The sequence below is a fragment of the Corylus avellana genome, chromosome ca3 (genome assembly GCF_901000735.1).
Source record: "Corylus avellana chromosome ca3, CavTom2PMs-1.0".
In the NCBI taxonomy this organism is placed as follows: Eukaryota; Viridiplantae; Streptophyta; class Magnoliopsida; order Fagales; family Betulaceae; genus Corylus; species Corylus avellana.
Window position 1 is genome coordinate 21,085,466 of NC_081543.1, and position 24,188 is coordinate 21,109,653.

Sequence of the window (24,188 nt, forward strand, 5' to 3'; positions counted from 1 at the left end):
AAAATTTAGCAATCCTCGTAGGAATGATCTCTTACTTGCACCATATACTATAATATTGATCTTGTGTACTTGCGAGTAAAATGTACAATTATTTGCCTATTAATTTAGATAGATATTTGCACACTATTCATCTCATTTTTCAAAAAAATCAACATCAAAACATGCTCACTTTTTATATCACATAATTTACTTTTTATTGCTATTTAAATAAAAAAATCACTACAAAACAAAATTTTCCACTTTTCAATACAACTTTTTAACTTTTCTAGACCAATCATTATTTTATTTTTTAATTTTTTAAATGTGAACAGTGCATCAGAAAATGCCTTGTTGTTTAACAAACAAGGCCTTAGCAGTATCTTTCAAGGAAAAAGGAAACAGGACTAACTTGATTCCCACCGGAGTTAGGCCTTGGATGTGCTGAAGCTTCCAAAGATCAAAGAACTCCTTAAGATGCAAGTGTGGATCCTTAGTAACTGTGCCCTTGAAGTGAGTCAAAGCATTGAGTATTTGTGGGGATATATAGTAATTGCCTTCTGCCTCTAGTTGATTGGCAATGCATGATGGCTGGTTGAGGTTTTGCAGGATGAAAGACTGTTTCATGGGTCTTCGCACTGGAGGCGGGTTCTTTAGCAAATCTTCCATTGTTTCCTCAACTTCTTTTTCTTCTTCTGTGTTGGAGTTGTCTCTAGGCCTTTGTCGAATGGTCCGCTCAATTTCTGAATCAACTAGAAGGATGGTTGAGGCCTGAGATCGACGACCTTGCATAAGAAGATTTGCCTCCACAGTCACAGCAGCTTTAGTACTGCTGTCCGAATGCCCTCTGGAACTACACTCGATCGCACTGCGCTCGATCACACTCGGTCTACTCTTGATTGCAGTAACAGAATGCAGTATGCCGTAAAACTGAAACATAATAGAAAACAGACAAAAAGAATGAAAAAAAGAAATCTTAGATTTTTTTTTTTTTTTTTTTTTTGAAGAAAAAAAAAACGGAAACAACAGAATTAAAATAACAAAACTAAAGGAAAATAATTCTAAACAAAATTTGATGCAATCCCCGGCAACGGCGCTACAAACTTGTTGTGCAAATATCTACATAAATTAATAGGCAAAATAAATATACATTTAACTCGGAAGTGCACAAGATCAAAATAGTAGTATAGGCTGCAAGTACGAGATCATTCCCACGAGGATTGATATAAATTTTGCTTAAAATAAATTTCGTAATTGAAACAAAACAAAGATTGATTTTTGAGTTAATAAAGATAAAGGTCTGATATCCACCACTAATCATGCTTAAGTAATATAACAATATGTCTATGCTTTAATCATATTATGAATACCTAATGTTTGCCAACCTAAGGGTATGAGTGTCTACTCCTTAAGCTATTGATCTCCCTAAGCAACGAATTAGGCATGGGTGTCTACTCTAATTATTTTCTTCCTTAAAGGATTTAGCATGGGTGTCTACTAAGTTGTTCTTTAAGAAAGCATAAATCCATAAAAATCGACAAACAAATGGAACCTAGGGCATGGGTGTCTACTCCTGGTTTTTCATGTTGATTAACCCAAAAACCCATGAGGAATTTTTTTGTTACTCTATTAAGTCCAGGACTCGATTATCCAAATTGACTTAAATAATTAATTGATACCACATCCATATGTTGATCAGGAACACACATATGAAGAATTCAATAAAACAGGAATTAATCAAGTTAAGTATCACAATATGATTATTACAAAGGCACCAATATTGAAATATTAAATAAACATAATTAGGGCTTCAATCTAGCCGTACTAAGGAGTTTAGTTACACATAAATTTGATGTTAAACATCTCCATAAAATAAAATAGAAATGAAATGAATAAACCCAAAAACTTCAGCTGGAAGAGCCTCTAATTCTTGTCCTTGAAATTGTGTCTCTATTCTATAAGCTTAAGGGTCTATTTATAGGCCTTAAGAATACTCTAGAAGCCCTAAAACTTGTAGCTTTTGCGTTCTAGTTTGCCTAGGGTTTTGAAAACCCTAGTTGGCGTGAAAAAAGGCACTTTCCGGAATAGGGCAGCTGCTGCCTTGCTCTTCACGTACGGGTGCGCTTGATCGTAGGTATGCGATCAAACCTTCTTCTTGTGCGCACGAGCGCAGGTCCACTACGATTGATCGCACTATCAAAACCTCTTGCTTTCCCCATTTTGCTCTTTAAGCCCGATACTTCCAGAATTGCTTCCTTTTCTTCTAAAAGCTTACAAAAGCACATAAAAGAAATAAAATTGCACAAACTAGCTAAACTAAGGATTTAACAAATATAAGTTAATAGGCTAAACTACATATATTTTAGCACATCAGCATGGGCTGACCAGAGAACTTTCCCTTCTCTCTTTCACCCAATTGACTTGCGATTTGACCCATCTGACACTCCAGCATGGCAATCGCTTCAGCGTTTACCATTGTCTCGCTCCTCACTTCACTGATGGATTGGCCGGTCATCTTCATGAAATCCTTTAGAGTTTCCTCCAACGACTGTGAAACTGACGCTTGCGCTTCAGTGGGAGCTTGGTAAGCAGGTGATGGCGCTAGCAGGGCCTAGCGACCATGAGTCGGAACTGGTGGAAAAACTCCGGGAGGGTATTGATTGTGAGCATGATGAAGGGTTTCTCCTTGACTCACTGGTTCTACTTCCATGAGAAATTAGGGTGGTTCCGCCACCCTGGATTGTATGTCTCATAGTATGGTCCATTTGACTGCTTCCGGTAATCGTTGAAAGCATTCACTTGTTACATAGGATACTCGGCAAAAGCCGTCATAGATCGACAATTTTATGCTAAGTGCATAGGACTAGCACAGATGGAACAACTATCACAAAAATAAGACAGACAAAACAAAGAATAAAAACAAAACAAAATATTAACAAAAATGAAACAAAAGAAATGCAAAAGATGTTTTTTCTTTTTTCTTAGCTGCTTCTGGTTTGTTGAAGCTGGCTGAAGAGGTGCGATCGAGCTTAGGTAAGGTGCGATCGAGCGTCGGTCTACTGTGCACTCACGTGCAACTACGGAAACGTCGAGCGCAGGCACGCTGGATGTGCTCTGATAGGCTTGAGTGCGCTCGAGCGTAGGTGAGGCGCGCTCAATCACACTGGCAGGGACTGGACTTTGCTGAATATGCAACAAAACACAAAAACAAACTTCCTTCCCCTTTTTTTCAGATCAAAATTGCAGAAATAAAAATTGCAGAAATAAATAAAATAAAATAGAATAAAATTAGAATTAGAAAAAATTGCAACTCCCCCGCAACGGTGCCAAAACTTGATGTGTGAAAATTTAAATAACTCGCAAATGCACGAGTTGTGTGTAATAAAGCATGTGCAAGTGCGAGGTTGAACAATAGGAAGTTGTGTTACAAAAATCAATTTTTTTACCTAAAATAATTTTATTTTAGCCTAGTTCCGAAGTTCGAGTGATTTTGTTTTGCAAAATTAAATTGATTACAAACAATTAATGGAAAAAAATTAAGGTTTTTCAAATCCACCTCGCCAAATCGAACAACACATTCTTGCATTTTATACATACAACCGACAAACAATAAGTTTTATACATTGTTCAAAGTTCGTAAAAATGCATATTAAATCATTCGATGAATCCAACTATTAAATGAATCACAACGAATATCCAATTGAGATCAAATCCTCTACTGTATCCGTTTGATATACGAATCATAATGGATATCTGTTCTCAATCGAATCATTCGATGTATCCATGGATGAAACACAGCGAATATCCAACTTTTTATGAATAAAGACACAACATTCAATCAAATGAAATTAATCAAGCAATTGAATTGAATTCGAACAACAATTTGATTAAACATCAGAATTGTATGAATAAAATGGCAAGAATGTGTTGTTTATCAATGACGAGGCTTCATCTTCAACCTTAGTTGAAGGTTTTAGCCTCTCATGATTACAAAACTCATATCAAAATGAATTAAAACCATAAGAAACATAAAACTTACAAAGAGAAACGTAGTAAAAGCCCTAGAATGACAAAAAGTTGAAAATATCCTCTCTACGGCGCCTCCCAACGTGTGTTTTACAAAAGAAAAAGTGATATAAATACTAAAACCTAGGGTTTCAGCACTGCTAGGTCAGCACGGGTGCACTCGATCGCACACTAGGTGCACTTGAGCATACTCGAGCATGTGTTAGCACTCTGCGGCGCAGCACTTAGGCACTGCGAGTTTGGGTGATTATATGAGTGCGCTCGATCGCGATCCCCCTACACTCAAGCGCACTTCCAAAGATACTCTTCTTCAACTTCTTCACAATTTTCATTCTAAAGACCGCAATTTTCTCTCAATGACCTACAAAACACCAAAACTACCCAAAAAATCAGAAAATAACAAAGATAAGGGTTTAATAAATACAAGTTAAGGGGCCTAAATATGCAATATTTGGCACTCATCAACCCTTCCTAAACTCCTTTGGCTATCTCTATATCCTGGTTGCTGTGGACTATGTGTCCAAATGGGTGGAGGCTATTGCTTGCAAGACCAATGACCACAAAGTTGTGGTCTAGTTTTTGAAGGACAATATTTTTGCTCATTTTTGCAACCAAATTTTTGAGCAGTTGATGAAGAAGTACTTCATCACACATAAGGTTGGCACCCCTTATCACCCACAGACGAGTGGACAGTGGAGATTTCACTTACACGAAAAGATTGGTCTCTACGATTGAATGATGCACTGTGGGCTTATCGTACAGCTTTCAAGACCCTGATTGGCGTGGCTCCATATCGTCTTGGGTACGGCAAAGCATGTAACATTCTAGTGGAGTTGGAACATAGAGCATACTGGGCCATCAAGCAACTGAACTTCAATCTCACGAAGGCTAGCTCACAAAAGAAGCTGGTTAAGTACCAAAATATTCATATTTTAGCCCTTAAACTTATATGTGTTAATTCCTTAAGTATGTTTATTTGTGCTATTTCAGTTCCTTTATATGTTTTCCATGCTTTTGTAGGCTTTTGGAAGAAAAGGAAGTAAATCTGGAAGATTTGGGCTCAAAGACAGACAATGGAAAAAGTTAGAGTCCCTGACAGTGTGATCGATCGCAAGTTTCATGCAATCGAGCGCACCACCAGCGAAGACAAAGCACGAAATAGCCATGCGCGATCAAGTGCACAATAGAATAGGCTCGATCGTAGACGAGCGATCGAGCACACACGGGTTGTGATCGATCGCACCCGTGCACAGATGACATATCAAGAGGCAGCCAAACTGTAATTCTTTCCATATTAGGGTTTTCCAACTCCCACTTGTAATAGGAATAAATCCCTACGAATTTCCTAGGTTTGCTAGTGCAACAAGGACTTCTAAAGCCTATAAATAGACCTCTTAGCCTCTAGGAATAGGTGTGGAGAAAAGAGGCACAAGCTCTGGAAAGGAACTAAAGGCTAGATCAAAAGGAGTTTGAGTTTTCTTCTCTTCCACCTTTTATTTTTATTATGTAGTTTATATTTTATTTAGGGCCAGATTGAAGCCCTAGTCATGTCTTTTTAAGATTGCAATATTGGCGCCTTCGCTACAATTATATTTTGGTGTATTTAACTTGATTAATTCCTGTTACCTTGTATTCCTCATATGTGTGTGCCTGATCAACATATGCATGTGGTATGGACTAGTTAGTTAAATCAATTTGGATGACCGAGTCCTGGGTTTAACAAGAGTAACAAAAGATATCCACGCCAGATTCTTGGGTTAATCAACATGGGGAACCGGGAGTATACACCCATGCCTTAGGCCTCATGTGTTTGTTGATTTCCATAGATTTATGCTTTCTTAAAGAACAACTTAGTATACACCCATGCTAAATCCTTTAAGAAAGAAAAAAATTAGAGTATACACCCATGCCTAATTCGTTGCTTAGAAAAATCTATAGCTTAAGGAGTAAACACCCATGCCCTTAGGTTGGCGAACGTTAAATATACCGGTATGATTGGCACATTGGCATATTGTTATCTTAATTAGTATGATTCGTGGTGGATATCAAAACCCTAATCTTTTTTAGTTGTAGTTATTCTTTTATTTTATTTCTTTATATTAAATTCAATCGTGACAATTGAATTCTATATGTTTAATTAAATGGGAAATTACTTATAAACATAATTTACCAATCGTCGTGGGAATGATCTCGTATTTTCCTGCTATACTATCGTTTGATCTTGTGCACTTGTGAGTAAAATGTACCAAGTATTTGCCTATCAATTTAGGTGGCTATTTGGCACAACAAAGCTCCAACTCAATGAGCTAGAGGAGTTAAGGAATGATGCATATGACTGCGCAAGGTTGTACAAGTCACACATAAAGAAGGCTCTTGACCAGAGCATTTCGAGATGATCCTTTGAGCCTGGTCAGAAAGTTCTTCTCTATAGTTCTCAACTGCATCTTTTCCTAGGCAAGTTGAAATCTTGATGGATAGGCCCATTCATTATTCGGTCAGTTTTTACTCATGTGGCCATTGAGATTGAGGATCCAAAGAATGGTACCACTTTCAAGGTAAATGGACAAAGGCTGAAACCATTCTTAGAGTTGAAGAGTTCAGAAATTGAGACAACACTGTTGGAGGATCTTAGTTATTCAGAGTGATTGTCGTCTACTATGGAGAGTCTGGTTGAAGGCTTTAAACTTAGCGCTTGTGGGAGGCAACCCTCGTCCTTTTATTCCTTGTTATTTGATATTGTTTGTTTGTGTTCTTTTTGATTTTTTGTTTTTTTTTTTTGTATTTTTCAGGACAACTGTCCTTTATTCAAGTTTGGGGGAACGTTCTCATACGTGACACCTGACATGTGCCACCCATTTCGGTATTGTATTTCTGGACACATTGGGGACAATGTGTCATTTTAGTTTAGGGGTGGGGTCCAGCCACGTCAAAAAATTTTGACATTTCTGTCCATTTTTTATTGTTTTTGTTGTTATTCGTGTTTTTTTTTAAAAAAATATATATATATATTGTGTTATGTTGTTGATTGAGCATGGGTTACACCTTAACTGTGGTTTGCATGTCATTGGTTTGTTTAACACCTTGAACATAGCATGTCATTAGAAATCTAAGCCTTTTTGACTTATTTGTTGGATTAGAGAGACTTCACATGTTTGAGTTAATCACGAGCACATTAGAACAGAATCTGTGAGGTATGAGATTTGAATTGATTAGGGTATATCTTAAGATTTGTAGGATGAAGTGTTGATGAAACCTTGGCTCGAAAATAGATTAAAAAAAAAAATCAGTTTGAGCTTCTCATTAAGTAACCGAACCTCATGCCTCACTAAGCATTGAGTGTTCGTGTAAAAAGAAGAGAAATCCAACTTGGTTCTTTGTATGGCTAGTTTGGCTTCGTAGCCTTGTTCACTTGAGTAAGTAAGCCCTTAGGGATGTTTCTACATCTAGTGCCCTAAAACCATCTGGTTTGGAAGTCACTGGCCCAACACTTGTGTTAAGTGCCAAAATATTCATATTTTAGCCCTTAAACTTATATGTGTTAATTCCTTAGTGTTGTTAGTTTGTGCGATTTTACTTTCTTTTTATATTTTCTTTGTTTTATAGGTTTTTGGAAGAAAATAAAGAATTCCTGGAAGTATCAGCCTTAAAGGATAAAATTGGGAAAAAGCTAGAAGACTTGAAGCAAGTAAAAGCATTCTGGTAGTGCGATTGATCGCAGGGGACCTACGATTGAGTGCACTTTTAGAGAGGTCTAGACGTGAAGAGCGAGGCGTGCACTCGTGTGCACAAGAGAAATCTCGATCGTATTGCTATCAAGCGCAAAAGAGGTACGATCGATCGCAAAGATACGATCGAGCGCACACGGGCTGCGATTTAGCGCTCCCGTGCATTGGAGAATTCCAAAAGCTGCGGCCAAACTCCCTTTGCTTTCCATATTAGGATTTTTCTAGTCCTATTTGCACTAGGACTAAACCCTACGAGTTTACTAGGGTTTCTATGTTTTCTAGAGTATTCCTAAGCCTATAAATAGAACTCTAAACTTTGAGAATAACCATCCTTGAATAGACACAACTTTGGGAAGAGGAATTGGGGGCTACTTCTAGGAGCGGTTTTCGGTTCTTTTTTTCCCTTTTCTTTTTAGTTTTATTTTAATTATATGTAATTGCCTCTTAAGGAGGGCTAGATTGAAGCCCTAATTAAGTTTATTTCATATTTCAATATTGGCGCCCTTGTGATAATCATATTGTGATGCTTAACTTGATTAATTCCTGTTTTATTGAATTCCTCATATGTGTATCATTGGCCATTATACGCATGTGGTATGGATTAATTAATTAAATCAATTTGGATGACCGAGTCCTGGTTTAATAAGAGTAACAAAAGAAATCCACACCGGGTTCTTGGGTTAATCAACATGGAAAACCGGGAGTATACACCCATGCCCTACGTTTTGTGTGTTTGTCGATTTTCATAGATTTGTGCTTTCTTAAAGAACAACTTAGTATACACCAATGCTAAATCCTTTGAGAAAGAAAAGAGTTAGAGTATTCACCCATGTCTAATTCGTTGCTTAGGGAAATCTATAGCTTAAGGAGTATACACCTATGCCCTTTGGTTGGCAAACATTAGGTATTCATAATATGATTGGATCATTGACATATTATTATATTATTTGAGCATGATTAGTGGTGGATATCAAAGCCCTACCTTTATCTTTATCTTCCTTTCTTTTCCTTCGTATTAATATCAATCTCATGACAATTTTGATATTTTAATTAATTCTAAAGCAAAATCAACAATCCTCGTGGGATTGATCTCGTACTTGCTGCATTATACTATTGTTTGATCTTGTGCACTTGCAAGTAAAACATACTAAATATTATCTATTAATTTAGGTAGTATTTGGCACAACAACTTGTTACATAGGTCAATTAGAAAGCCTAAGGGAGTAGAGCATTGCACAACCTACACACAAAAAATGAAAAAAAAAAAAAAATGCATGTCTTGATTTAAGCCTTGGTTGTTTTCATCTTAGTGAATTCCTATGAATTTAGAGGTACACCAAATTTGATAAATTGAAGCCTCATGATTGTATTTTAGTCGCACTTTGCACTTATCAGAACATGTGCTATCTCAAATTTCCATTTATGAGTTGAATGATTTTTGGATGACTTGATGATGTGTTTGTGGGTATCATTGTGTTAAATTTGCTCATGACGTAAAAACCATGTGTTTGTGTGGAAGTTCATGTTTGTCAATGACATGGTACTAAAAATGTTTGTGGGTAACATTGTTGTTAAACCCTCACGAGACTTCACTTGTCCTCTAGGGATGCCTAAGGGTTTAAAAGGCTTGTTGCAAATGCTAAATGCAATCGTCTCTCCCACGACAGTGGATTTATGTTTCACTTTCGGTTATGTTTTTCATTTTGTTTTGCTAAGGGACTAGCAAAATGTAAGTTTGAGGGTATTTGATGAGTGCCAAATATTGCATATTTGGACCCATTGATTTACATTTGCTAAGCCTTCAGCCTTCTTATTTACTGGTGTTTTTGTTAGTTTTGGTGTTTTAGTGTTTTGCAGGTTGCAAAGGGAAAACTTCCAGATTATTATGAAAGATGCAAAGGAATTGAAAATTTGTATTTCTGAGAAGTTACGATCGAGGGTACAGCACCACGCTTAAGCGTATCTGTGCTGGAGCCCAGCACTGGACGCTCGAGTGCACATCCACATCAACCCTAACATGCAGCGCTTAAGTGCTTCGCCGCAAAAGACCTGAAGACCCAAGTACGCTCGGGTGCACCTAATGTGCGATCGACCACACTCAGGCTGACCTGGCAACGCCGAAGCCCTAGTTTTTTAATATATATAGCATTCTTTTCTTTTGAAAAATACGTTGGGAGGCACCGTAGAGAGCATATTTTCGACTTTGTGTCGTTCTTGAGCTCTTTGGTCGTATCCTTTTGTAAGTTTTATGCTTTTGATGATTTCAATTCATATTATTATGATTTTTGTAATCATGAGAGGCTAAAACCTTCAACTAAGGTTGAAGATGAAGCCTCGTCATTGATAATCAATCACATTCTTGTTATTTTATTTATACAATTCAGATGTTTAATCAAAGTGTTGTTAAAACCAATGCAATTACTTGATTAATTTCATTTGATTGAATGTTGTGAGGATTATTTGTAAGAAGTTGAATATTCGATGTGCTTCATCCCATGGATACATCGAATTATTCAATTGAAATCGAATATCCATTGTGATTCATATATCAAACGGATACAGTGGATGATTTGATTTCAATTGGTTATTCGTTGTGATTCGTTTAATGGTTGGATTCGCTAAATGATTTGATATGCATTTTTGTGGAACTTTTAACAATGTGTAAGGCTTATTTGTTTGTCGGTTGTATGTGTAAAATATAATAATGTGTTGTTTGATTTGGCGAGGTGGATTTGGAAAACCTTAGTGTTTTTTTTATCAATTGTTTTTAATCATTTCATTTTGTTGATGTTTTTGCACAACAAAATCACACAATTTCGGAACTAGGTTAAAATATGATTGATTTAGATAGAGATTGAATTTCACAACACAATTCCCTATGGATCGACCTCGCACTTGCATAATCTATATTGCACATAGCTCGTGCGCTTGCGAGTATCAATTTAAAAGTCACAACAACAACAACGCATTGTCACTTTGCCCCCATGAACTACGACCCAATGTCATTTTAACCGTCTGAGTTAACGCCTTTGACTGATGGAAATGGGGTTTTGGGCACAAAATGATAGTTTGATGGGGTCGGACAGTAGGGTTGTCAGTTCATGGGGGCAAAGTGACAATGTGCTGTAGTTTATGGGGAAAAACGTAAATACCCCCCAAAAAAAAATTTGGCCAGTTTTGCAACTTTTGCTGGATCATCTTCCTCACACTGACTCGGGTGCGATCGAGTGCATACTTGTGGGGCTCGATCACACTCGCACCCAAGGCAGCAGCATTAGATGCACCAGCGCAGCAGGCAGTACCACAAACGAATCAGCACACCTGCGCTCGAGCACACCAACGCAGTGGACTGCAACTGTGGCAGATCAAAAGCTGAAAATTTTGCCAAAATTTATTTTTGGTCCTCTTTGTGAGTGTTTTAAGTTTTAGTTTTCCATTTTTGGTATTTTTGTTTAGTTGTATGCTTCTATGTTAGTATTAAATTTTGATTTTATAATATTTATTTTTTGTTATTTTATTTTTAGAAGAATGGTTAATGTTTCATGTGGAAGTATGTTTTTGTTTTAAAAAGTGAGAGTGATCATGTATTCTTTTGATAATTTAAGCAATAATTATGTGCAACATGTTTCAACTAGTGGGAGGGCACATTTTCCAAATGCTCAAAGGATTGAAGGTCTTTATGATGAAAGTAGCTCTATGAATCTGGCTGCTGAGATTGATGCCTTCTCCGACAAAGTAGACTAACTCATAGTAGCTAGGTTTGCCAATACTCATTTTCCTCACACTTACACACCACATGAACCATGTTCGTACTGTTCTAATCCTTATCACCAAGTAAGAAAATTGTCCATCCATTGGAAAATTTTCCGATTTTTCTTATGAACAAATGAACACCAATTTCTCGAGCCCAGGGTTTGAATCAAATTCCAATTTTTACAACCCGGAGAGGAGCAACCATTATGATTTCTCGTGGCAAGCTCAAGCTACGAGAAATTATGCTCCCCAATTTTATGAATTGCACCATCCTGAATATCTATAGTTCGATAACCAATCTTCCAATCCTTCATCCTTCGACTATCCTCCACAATAATCTTCGTTGGAAGACTATCTCGAATCCTTCATGCAACTAATCGGCCAATCCACGCAAGAAATCAAAGATGCCAACACCCAAGCTATCACAGGGTAGGAAGAACGGACTGGACAAAGTGAGAATGAATATCCAACTGAACATCAACTTGACCCAATAACTTAATATTGGGACAATGCAAGCGTAGAGGATAACGACGAGGAAGAAGAGCTTGAAAGTCAGCTGATGGCTAAATGACACTATATGATTGATGAGGATAATTCCAACAATTCTTATTGTTAGGTTGTATTTGGCCTTATTCAATGATCAAAACATGTGTTTGTAATTTCCCATTCCTTTCCTATGTGTCGGGGTAGAGATTGGAAGTTTTTTGAGTTTTGGCTAAAGGGGGAGATTGTTAGGTTTACTTTGGCCTTATTTAATGATGTTTGTAATTTCTCATTCTTCCTCATGTGTCAGGGTGAAGATTGGACGTTTGGTAGTGATCCCTACCTTCTATTGTGCCAAACACCCACCTAAATTAATAGGCAAATACTTGGTACGTTTTACTCGCAAGTGCACAAGATCAAACAATAGTATAGCAAGCAAATACGAGATCATTCCCACGAGGATTGGTAAATTATGTTTAGAAGTAATTTCCTATTTAATTAAACAGATAAAATTCAATTGTCATGGTTGAATTTCATATAAAGAAATAAAATAAAAGATAAACTAAAACTAAAAAGGATTAGTGTTTTGATATCCACCACTAATTGTACTGGTATATTTAATGTTTGCCAACCTAAGAGCATGGGTGTATACTCCTCAAGCTATAGATTTCCCTAAACAACGAGTTAGGATTGGGTGTATACTCTAATTCTTTTCTTCCTTAACGGATTTAGCATGGGTGTATACTAAGTTGTTCTTTAAGAAAGCATAAATCTATAGAAAACAACAAACACACGAGGCCTAGGGCATGGGTGTATACTCCTGGTTTTCCATGTTGATTAACCCAAGAACCCGGTGTGGATTTCTTTTGTTACTCTTATTAAACCCAGGACTCGGTCATCCAAATTGATTTAATTAACTAGTCCATGTTGATCAGGCAAACACATATGAGGAATTCAAGATAACAAGAATTAATCAAGTTAAATAAACCAAAATATAATTGTAGCAAAGGTGCCAATATTGAAATCCTAAATGGACATGATTAGGGCTTCAATCTAGCCCCAATTAAAATATAAACTACATAATAAAAATAAAAGGTGGAAGAGAAGAAAAACCCAAACTCCTCTTGATCTAGCCTCAATTTCTTTCCAAAGCTTGTGCCTCTTTCTCCACACTTTTTCCTAGAAGCTAAGAGGTCTATTTATAGGCCTTTAGAAGTCCTTGTTACACTAGTAAACCTAGAAAATTTGTAGGGTTTATTCCTATTACAAGTGGGACTTCAAATACCCTAATATGGAAGGAAAGGGCATTCTGGCCATAGCTCAATGTTCTCCAGCGCACGGGTGCGATCGATCACAGTCCGTGTGCGCTTGATCGCACGTCTGCAATTGAGTCTCCTTGTATGCGTACAAGCCCACGCCTTGCGCTCGTCTGGTCATTCTGCTTGTAGTGAGCTTGATCACAGGGGACCTGTGATCGATTGCACTACCAGAGCTTCTAGCTTTTCCCAAATTTGCTCTTTAAGCTCAATACTTCCAGGTTTTCTTCCTTTTTATCCAAAGGCCTACAAAGACACAGAAAATATAGAAAATGAATAAAATGGCATAAACTAACAGCACAAAGGAATTAACACATATAAGTTTAAGGGCTAAAATACGAATATTTTGGCACTTAACACACCGCCAAACTTACATATTGCTAGCCCCTTAGCAATACGATACTAAAAGCTAAATGGAAAAAAAATAGAAAGCAAAAGGATAAATTCATCTTTCGTGGGATGTACGATTGCATTTAGCATATGTAACAAGCCTTTTAAACCCCTAGGAATTCACTAGAGGACGAGTAAAGTTTCGTGAGGGTTTTCCAGGAATGTTACCCACAAACATCATGCAAGAGTTCATGTTATTTAAAAATTAAGGTATCACTCAAAACCATGATTCTCATTCATTAGCAAGCTCAAAAAGATAAACTCCATCTTCACAATGAATTAGAATTTTAAAATTTAATCACTTACAAAAGACATGCTACGGCATCACAAGTTCGAAACAGTGTAAAGTGAACTAGCACATAATTGACCCATGTAACAAGTGTTAAGTCAATGACTCCCAAACTAGATGGTTTTAGGGCATTAGGTGTAGAGACACCCCTAGGACTTACTAATTGAGTCAAAAAGGCTACGAAACCAAACTAACCATGACATTAACCAAATCAAAATTCTTCACCTTTTGACGTGAACACTCAATGCTTTGAGGCAAGGGGTTTACTTAGTGAAAAGCTTATCAATGATCATATTTTTTTTTTTTTTTTCTGTTTATGACATATATATATGCCAAGTATCCATCTAACAGGTCATCCAGTTTCACCCAAGACATAGAAACACACACATCAGACTTCATGTCATACCCCACAAATTATGTGCTAATGTGCTTGTGTAAGATCAGATCCAACATGTGAATTCTCAACTGCCTAAAGCAAGTAACCAAACTGAAAAATTTTATCATGAGATCATGTGTTCAAAATTGTAAGCTCACCAATGAAATCAAATCACAATTCTTTTAGATCAACCAAAATTTTAAGACAAACATGGACATGCATATATATATATATATATATATATATATATATATATATATATATATTTTGCAAACAACAAAAATAAAAAATAAAATAAAACTAGGACAAAGTGTGTGTAAAGTGTCTCCCATACCCCCAAATTTAAATTATACATTGTCCCCAATGTGTCTATAACATGGAAAGAATTTACCCAGGATATGGACGAAATTGTCTGGAATAGCATGGCTCATGGCACACCCCCAAACTTGAATTGAAGCATACTTGTCCCTGCAAAATAAAACACTAAAAGAAATAGAAAGGAAACTAAAACAAAACTAAAGATAAAAATTGAAAAACAAATAGAGAAATAATAGGATAAACTATGAGATTCCTCCCATGAGTGCTAAGTTTAACGTCATTAGCCAGACTGTTGTTCTCTTCTTATTCTCTTATTTCTATCCCTAAAGAAGATGCTCCGGGATTGGGTATTGTTTGGGATGGAAATCCACCCTGTTTTCTTTCACTCACATCCTTAGCTATTTGCCTCATTTGTACTTCCAGTCTTCGCATAGCTTGATCAATTTTTGTATTGATTTGTCCTTGATCATTCATGAATTCCCGTTGCATATTTGCCAAGGTGCGTACCATACTCTCCAGGTCATTCTGCATTGGTTTTTGCATGGATTGGCTTGCTTGTTGGTAGTTCCTCTGCTGCCCCTGGTGGTTCAGAGTATTCTTATTGTTACTCCATGAGAAATTGGGGTGGTTTCGCTACCCTGGATTGTAGGTGTTGGAATAGGGATTATTGTTGGGAGGGTAATTGTTCTGTCCTACATAATTTACTTGCTCTTGATCTAAAGATGAATACAAGGGGCAAGTCTCAATGGTGTGATCAATACGAGAACATAAAACACATACCTCAGGTTGCGCGGCTTGTTGACTAGGTGAGACGTTCTGAGCAGTCATGGCTTTGACAATCATATCTAGCTTTCTTTCTACAACAGCCATCTGATTTGGAGGTCCACTACTCAGGTTCACTTCATACATGCCTTTACTCTTTACTCCGTGCCACCCTTTGGATGAGAATTGTTGAGAGTGTTCACTCAATGTCTCAAAGAGCTCTATGGCTTCCTCTCTGCTCTTTTCCATCAGCGCACCTCCACAAGTTGAATCAACAATACCCTTGTTAATTGTTAAGTGCTAAAATATTCATATTTTAGCCATTAACTTACATTTGTTAATCCTTTAGTTTTGATTAATTTCTGCCATTTTAGTTCTTTTATGCTTTCTTTGTTTTTCTAGGTTGTTGGAAGAAAAAGAAGCAATTTCGGAAGTTTTGAGCATAAAGAGCTATTTTAGGAAAATTGGAGGCTCTGGTAGTGCGATCGATCGCAGGGGAGCTGCGATCGAGTGTACTACAGGTGAAGACCAAGGATAGCGCAAGGCGTGCACTCGTGCGCACAAATAGCAGCCTTGATCACACCTCCGATCGAGCACCCACCACAGAGGATCGATCGCAATCCTACGATCGATCATACACGGGCTGCGATCGAGCGCACTCGTGCATGAAAAGCAAGCCAGTCACCAGCCTTGTTATGGATTTATTTCCTTTAGGGTTCTGAGGCTTATGCGAACTAGGACTCAAACCCTACGTTTTTTAAGGTTTCTACAGTATCCCTAAGGCTTATAAATAAACCCTTAAACCTCTAGAATAGACAGACAATTTTCCAACAAGAAGAATTGGAGCTCTTCAAGTTCCAGTTTCGGGTTTATTCTTTTCCTTTCTATTTTATTTTATGAAGATGTTTAACATCAAACTTATGTGTAACTAATTTACTTAGTAGGGCTAGATTGAAGCCCTAATTATGCTTAGTTAATATTTCAATATTGGTGCCTTTATGATGATCATGTTGTGATATTTAACTTGATTAATTCCCGTTTTCATAAATTCATCATATGTGTTTGCCTGATCAACATATGCATGTGGTATGGACTAGTTAGTTAAATCAATTTGGATGACCGAGTCCAGGGTTTAATAAAAGTAATAAAAGAATTTCACACCGGGTTCTTGGGTTAATCAACATGGAACACCGGGAGTATACACCCATGCCCCAGGTTCCGTGTGTTTGTCGATTTCCATAGAATCATGCTTTCTTAAAGAACAACTTAGTATACACCCATGCTAAATCCTTTAAGAAATAAAAGAGTTAGAGTATACACCCATGCCTAACTCGTTGCTTAGGGAAATTTATAGCCTAAGGAGTATACACCCATGCTCTTAGGTTGACAAACATTAGATATACATAACATGATCAAAGCATTGACATATTGGTATACTATCTAAATATAATTAGTGGTGGATATCAAACCCCTACCTTTTATTATTATCAATTCAAAATCAATCTTTGTTTTGTTTTACTTACGGAATTTATTTTTGCGCAAAATTTAGCAATCCTCGTGGGAATGATCATGTACTTGCATCATATACTACTATGTTGACCTTGTGCACTTGCAGGTAAAATGTACAATTATTTGTCTATTAATTTAGGTAGATATTTGCACAATAAGTTTTTGGCGCCATTGCTGGGGATTGTGTTAAATTATGTCTAGAAAATTTTTCCTTTAGTTTAATTTAATTTCTTTTATTTATTTATTCTTTTTCCTCTGTTTTGTTTTGTTTTTAATTTTGTTTGTTTTATGCTTTTGTTTATTTTTGTTTAATTTCTATGTTTTGTTTTTCGTTTCTGTTTCTATCCACAAATCTGATTTAATTTGCGGCAGTGCGATCGAGCGCAGTCTCACTGTGATCGAGCGCACTGCTACCTATGAGCCTTATATGTTTATGTTTTGTGACAATACGCTCGAGCGCCCATTCTAGGGAGATCGAGCGCAGCTATTCAATCGAGCGCAAGTGCATTGCGATCGAGTGCACAGCCAGACGGCAGTACTGAAGCTGCTGATTTCAATTTTGCTTTTATTTTTCATTTTTATTTTTAGTTTTATTATTTGTTTGTTTTTGTTTTCTGTTTTCTTTTATTATGCCTTTTGTTTATGTTTCAGTTTTTAAAGTCTGTCAGTTTTTATTATTTTATTATTTTTTATTTAATTTTGGGGTTTTAATTTTTCTCTGTATTTTGTCTACAACTTTGAGCTACCATGCGGCAGTGCGATTGAGCGCACCTCTGATAAGTGCTAAAATATTCATATTTTCACACCTTATCTTACATGTTTTAATCCTTTGGTTGTAGTTAGTTAGGCCATTTTAATTCATTTTTGTGCTTTTGATGTTTTTATAGGCTTTTGGGAGAAAGTGAAGTAAAACTGGGTGATTTGGGTTCAAAAAGAGAAAACGGGAAAAATTGGAACTCCCTGGTACTGCGATCAATCGCAGGGTACCTGCGATCGAGCGCAATACCAGAGAAGATTCTGCACGAGCCAGGCCAGGAGCGATCGAGCACAGGCCAAAGGAAGGATCGATCGCAGACTTGCGATCGAGCGCACCCGTGTGCAGGAGGCATCCTAAGTGGCGGCTAGAATGTCCCTATTTCCATATTAGGGTTTTTCAAACTCCGAATTGTAATAGGATTGAAACCCTACGAAATCCCTAGAGTTTACTACTTTTCCAAGGACTTCTAAAGCTTATAAATAGACTCCTAAGACTTTAGAATAGGGAGGCTTGGAGAAGGGAGAAGACTAGGAGCTCTCAAGTCAAGTCTCGGGTTTATTCTTTCCTTTCTTTTCTTTTATTTTATGAAGATGTTTAACATCAACTCTATGTGTAGCTAATTTACTTAGTAGGGCTAGATTGAAGCCCTAGTTATGTTTAATTAATATTTCAATATTGGCGCCTTGTGATAATCATGTTGTGTTATTTAACTTGATTAATACCTGCTTGTATGAATTCTTCATATGTGTATGCCTGATCAACATGTGCATGTGGTATGGACTTGTTAGTTAGATCAATTTGGATGGCCGAGTCTTGGGTTTAACATAAGTAACAAAAGAATCCACACTGCGATTCTTGGGTTAATCAACATGGGAAACCGGGAGTAGACATGCCCTAGGCCCTGTGTGTTTGTCGATTTCCATAGAACATATGCTTTTCTAAAGAACAACTTAGTATATACCATGCTAAATCCTTTAGGAAAGAAAAGAGTTAGAGTATGTACCCATGCCTAACTCGTTGCTTAGGGAAATCAATAGCTTAAGGAGTTAGAGTTTAACCCTTAGGTTGGCAAACATTAAATATGCATAACTTGATCAAAGCATTGGCATATTGAAATACTAGTTTAATATAATTAGTGGTGGATATCAAAGCCCTACCCTTTGTTATCATCACATCAACAATCAATCTTTATTTTGCTTTTGCTTAAGGAATTTATTTTTAAACATAAATTCAGCAATCCTCGTAGGAATGATCCTGTACTTGCACTTTGTACTACCATGTTGACCTTGTGCGCTTGCAGGTAAAACGTACAATTATTTACCTATTAAATTAGGTAGATTTTTGCGCAACAACCTCCATCTAGCAGTATTGAAGCTACTTAACAGTCTGGCTGAAAACATTAAAATTAGCGCTCATGGGAGGCACCTTGATAAGTGCCAAATATTGCATATTTGGACTCCTTTATTTACATTAGTTAATCCTTTAGCTGTGTTGTTATTTAATATTTTGTGTTAGTTTTGTGTTTTTAGTGTTTTGTAGGTCATTAAAGAAAAACTACAGCTTTAAAGGGAAAAATGCAAAGCTTGGAAGAAAGCATACTTTGAGAAGACCTAGATGATGTGCTTAAATCTAACCAAATCCAGGAAAAGGTTAAATCGGATTAAAGATCAGATTAAATAAGATTTCGGATTGGATTCAAATTTAGATTCTGTACATGTCTTAGTATTTTGACCATAACTTTCCGCTCAAGCATCAGATTGAAGTGATTCAAATGGCATTGGAAGGATAACTCAAAATACTACAATTCGTTGTGAAATAGGATTTTTCCAATTTGGACGGTTACTATGCCAAAATCACCCCGTAATTAAAGAACACAAATTTGGACTAATCCTATTCCGATTTCAGACTTCTATTTTGACTCGGAGACAGACCTCCAAATTATCTAGGTTTAATAGGGCTTCTAGGACTTTCCTAAGCCTATAAATAGACCTCTTTGCATTCAAGAAAATATACACAATTCCAGAGACTAGTTTTAGGATACAATTTGGAGACAGAATATAATCCACAGCTTTTCTTTTAGTTTAGTTTTTCTTTAGTTTAGGTTTTATTTTTATGTGGAGTTAATTCCCAACGAAGGTTGGGGATGAAGCCTCACCGATGAAGAACATCAATACTTTCATGTAAGTCTTTATTTATCTGATTTTATTGGGTTTAATATTTCAATTGTTTTACTTCTTTTCAATGTGTGGAGTGATTCTTGGATATCTTTTGTGATTCAAGGATACACTTGATGATTTAAGATAATTTCACATAATTGATTGCTTGATTTTATTTGCCTAAATAATTGGATATCCCTTGTGATTTGTTCTACGGATACATTTGGTGTTTCAATTACGATTGGATATCTTTTGTGATTTTACGGATACATCTAATGATTTAATTGATATTGGATTCCTCTTGTGATTTGTGCAAAGAATGGATACATGGGATGGTTTTGATTAACTTTTGAAGGATAGTAAAACATATCTAAGATTTTAATTATGAGAACTTCAGATTAATATTGACAAACATAGAAGTATGTTATTATGATTCGATGAGTGTGAATTCCCAAACCTTAGTCTTTTATCTCTTAGTTTATGTTTGTCTTTTAATTTCAAAACGAAAAACCTTTTGGAACTAGATTAGGATTTAATTAGTTTAAATTTAAATTGCTCTTTCAAAAATACAATTCTCTGTGGGATCGACTTCGCACTTGCAATCCATTAAACTACAATTGATTCGTGCACTTGCGAGTTAAATAAATTTGTACAACACACCCCATAGTTTATCCTATCTATTTGTTTTTCAATTTATTTTTGTCTTTGGTTTTATTTTTGTTTCTTTTCTATTTGTTTAGTGTTTTATTTTGCACGGACAAGTGTGCTTCTGTTCAAATTTGGGGGTGTGCTATGAGCCATGTTATTCCAGACAATTTAGTCCATATCCTGAGTAAATTCTTTCTATGTTATAAACACATTGGGGACAATGTATAATTTAAGTTTTGGGGTATTGGACACACTTTACACACACTTTGTCCCAATTTTATGTTATTTTTATTTTTTGTGAAAAGAAAAAAAATTGTCCTAGTTTCATTATGTTCTTATTTTTGTTGTTTGTCAAAAAGAAAAAAAAAAAAATCATGCATGTTCATGTTGTCTTAAAATTTTGGTTGATTTTAAAATTGTGATTTGATTTCATTGGTGAGCTTAAAATTTTGAACACATGATTTGATAATTGAGTTTTTCAGTTTGGTTACTTGCTTAGGATAGTTGAGAATTCACATATTTAATCTAATCTTACATAAGCACATTAGCACATAATTTGTGGGGTATGACATGAAGTCTGATGTGTGTATTTCTGTCTTGGGTGAAACTAGATGATTTATTAGATAGATACTTTGGCATATATATATGTGATAAAAAGAAGAAGAAAAAAAAAAAAAAAAAAGCGATCATTGATAATCTTTTCACTAAGTAACTAGACCTCTTGCCTCAAAGCATTGAATGTTCACGTCAAAGGGTAGAAAATTTTGATTTGGTTAATGTGATGGTTAGCTTGGTTTCGTAGCCTTTTTGACTCGAGTTAGTAAGTCCTAGGGGAGTCTCTACACCTCATGCCCTAAAACCATCTGGTTTGGGAGTCATTGTCTTAACACTTGTTACATGGGTCAATTAGAAAGCTTAAAGGAACCAAACATTGCACAACCAGACAAAGAAAATATATATATATGCCATTGTTGTTCCTTCTAATAGGGATTTTAGTGAATTTTGAGATATTGGGACATTGCACATTGGAAATAATTGAAAGCTTCATATTTATGTGCTAGTTCACCTTAACACTGTTTCGAACTTTTGATGCCTTAGCATGTCTTTCATAAGTGATTAAATTTTAAAATTGCGATTCATTGTGAAGATGGAGTTTATCCTTTTAAGCTTGCTAATGAATGAAAACTATGGTTTTGAATGATACTTTAATTTTTTGAATAACATGAACTCTTGCATGATGTATGTGGGTAACAATTCTGGAAAACCCTCACGAGACTTCACTCGTCCTCTAGGGAATTCCTAGGGGTTTAAAAGGCTTGTTGCATAGACTAAATGCAATCGTACATCCCACGAAAGATGGATTTTTTTTTTTCAATTTTTTCATTTATTTTTTAGTTTTGTATTGCTAAGGGACTAACAATATGTAAGTTCGGAGGTGTGTTAAGTGCTAAAATATTCATATTTTAGCCCTTAATTTACATTTGTTAATCCTTTAGTTTTAATTAATTTATGCCATTTTGGATATTTTATGTGCCTTCTTTGTTTTTGTAGGTTGTTGGAAAAAAATGAAGCAATTCCAGAAGTTTTGGGCATAAAGAGCTATTTTGGGAAAATTGGAGGCTCTAGTAGTGTGATCGATCGCAGGGGAGCTACGATCGAGCCCACTACAGGCGAAGACCAAGGCAAGCGCAAGACGTGTGCTCGTGCGCACAAATAGCAACCTCAATCGCACCTCCGATCGAACGCCCAGCACAGAGGATTGATCGCGGTCCTGCGATTGATTGCACACAGGCTGCGATCGAGCGCACCTTTGTGTGAGGAGCAAACTAGCCGCCAACCTTGTTATGGAAATTATTTCTTTTTAGGGTTTTGAGGCTTCTGCGAACTAGGGCTCAAACCCTACGTTTTTTAGGGTTTCTAGAGTATCCCTAAGACTTATAAATAGATCCTTAAACCTCTAGAATAGACAGACAATTTTCCAAGGAGAAGAATTGGAGCTCTTCAATTTCAAGCTTTGGGTTTATTCTTTTCCTTTCTATTTTATTTTATGAAGATGTTTAACATCAAACTTATGTGTAACTAACTTACTCAGTAGAGCTAGATTGAAGCCTTAATTATGTTTAGTTAATATTTCAATATTGGCGCCTTTATGATGATCATGTTGTGATATTTAACTTGATTAATTCCTGTTTTCATGAATTCCTCATATGTGTTTGCCTGATCAACATATGCATGTGGTATAGACTAGTTAGTTAAATCAATTTGGATGACCAAGTCCTGGGTTTAATAAAAATAACAAAAGAATTCCACACCGGGTTCTTGGGTTAATCAACATGGAAAATCGGGAGTATACACCCATGCCACAGGTTCCGTGTGTTTGTCGATTTTCATAAAATCATGCTTTCTTAAAGAATAACTTAGTATACACCCATGTTAAATCCTTTAAGAAAGTAAGGAGTTAGAGTATACACTCATGCCTAACTCGTTACTTAGGAAGATTTATAGCCTAAGGAGTATACACCCATGCCCTTAGGTTGACAGACATTAGATATACATAACATGATCAAAGCATTGGCATATTGTTATATTATCTAAATATAATTAGTGGTGGATATCAAAGCCCTACCTTTTATTATTATCAATTCAAAATCAATCTTTGTTTTGTTTTACTTATGGAATCTATTTTAAGCAATATTTAGCAATCCTCGTGGGAATAATCCCGTACTTACATCATATACTACTGTGTTGACCTTGTGCACCTGCGGGTAAAACGTACAATTATTTGCCTATTAATTTAGGTAGATATTTGCACAACATTAATATCATTTAAACCTTCATAAAAAACTTGTACCTGATCATCTTGAAGCATGTTGTGATGTGGACAGTTAAGAAGCAACGTATTGAAGTGGTCCCACGCTTCAAAGGAAAGATCTCCATCTCTTTGTTGGAACGATTGAAGCTCCTTTCTAAGCTGCCTTGTCTTTTGAGTGGGGAAGAACTTCTTTAGGAACTTGCTGGACAGCTCTTCCCAAGTATGAATGGAGTCTGCAGGCAAGGAATTATACCACAACTTGTCATTGTCTTTCAAGGAAAAAGGGAATAAGGCTAACCTAAGTCTATCTGCACTTAGGCCTTCAATGTGCTGAAGCTTGCAGAGATCAAAGAACTCCCTGAGGTGCAAGTTTGGATCCTTCATAGCTGTGCCCCTGAAGTAAGTCAGGGCATTGATTATTTGTGGGGATATGTAGTAATTGCCTTCCACCTCCGTTTGATAGCCTATGCATGATGGTTGGTTGGGGTTTTTCAGGATGAAAGACTACTTCATGGGTCATCGCACTGGCGGTGGGTTTTCTAGTAGCTCATCCATTGTTTGCCCAACTTCTTCTTCTTCTTCTGTGTCGGAGTTGTCTCTATGCCCTTGTCGAATGGTCTGCTCAATTTCTGGATCAAGTGGATAGATGGTTGAGGCTTGAGATCGACAACCTTGCATAAGAAGATTTTTCCCTTGTAGTCACAGTAGCTTCAGTACTACTGTTCGGAAGTCCTTTGGAACTGCGCTCGATCGCAGGTTAGTGCGAATGATTGCACTGCGCTCGATCACTCTTGGTCTCCACTCAATTGCAGTAACAGAATGCCGGATGCCGCAAAACTGAAACAGAGCAGAAATAGAGAAGTAAATGGAAAATGAAAATATTTTTGCTTTT

The 24,188-nt window shown here is 36.5% G+C and overlaps 1 non-coding gene across 1 annotated transcript; it reads left to right on the plus strand.

The window, feature by feature from the left end:
* The first annotated feature begins 23,351 nt into the window (after positions 1-23,351).
* On the plus strand, positions 23,352-23,458 carry LOC132176771 (small nucleolar RNA R71). The gene has a single exon (XR_009439627.1). It is a non-coding gene; the product is annotated as a small nucleolar RNA R71 (small nucleolar RNA).
* Positions 23,459-24,188: the final 730 nt, after the last annotated feature.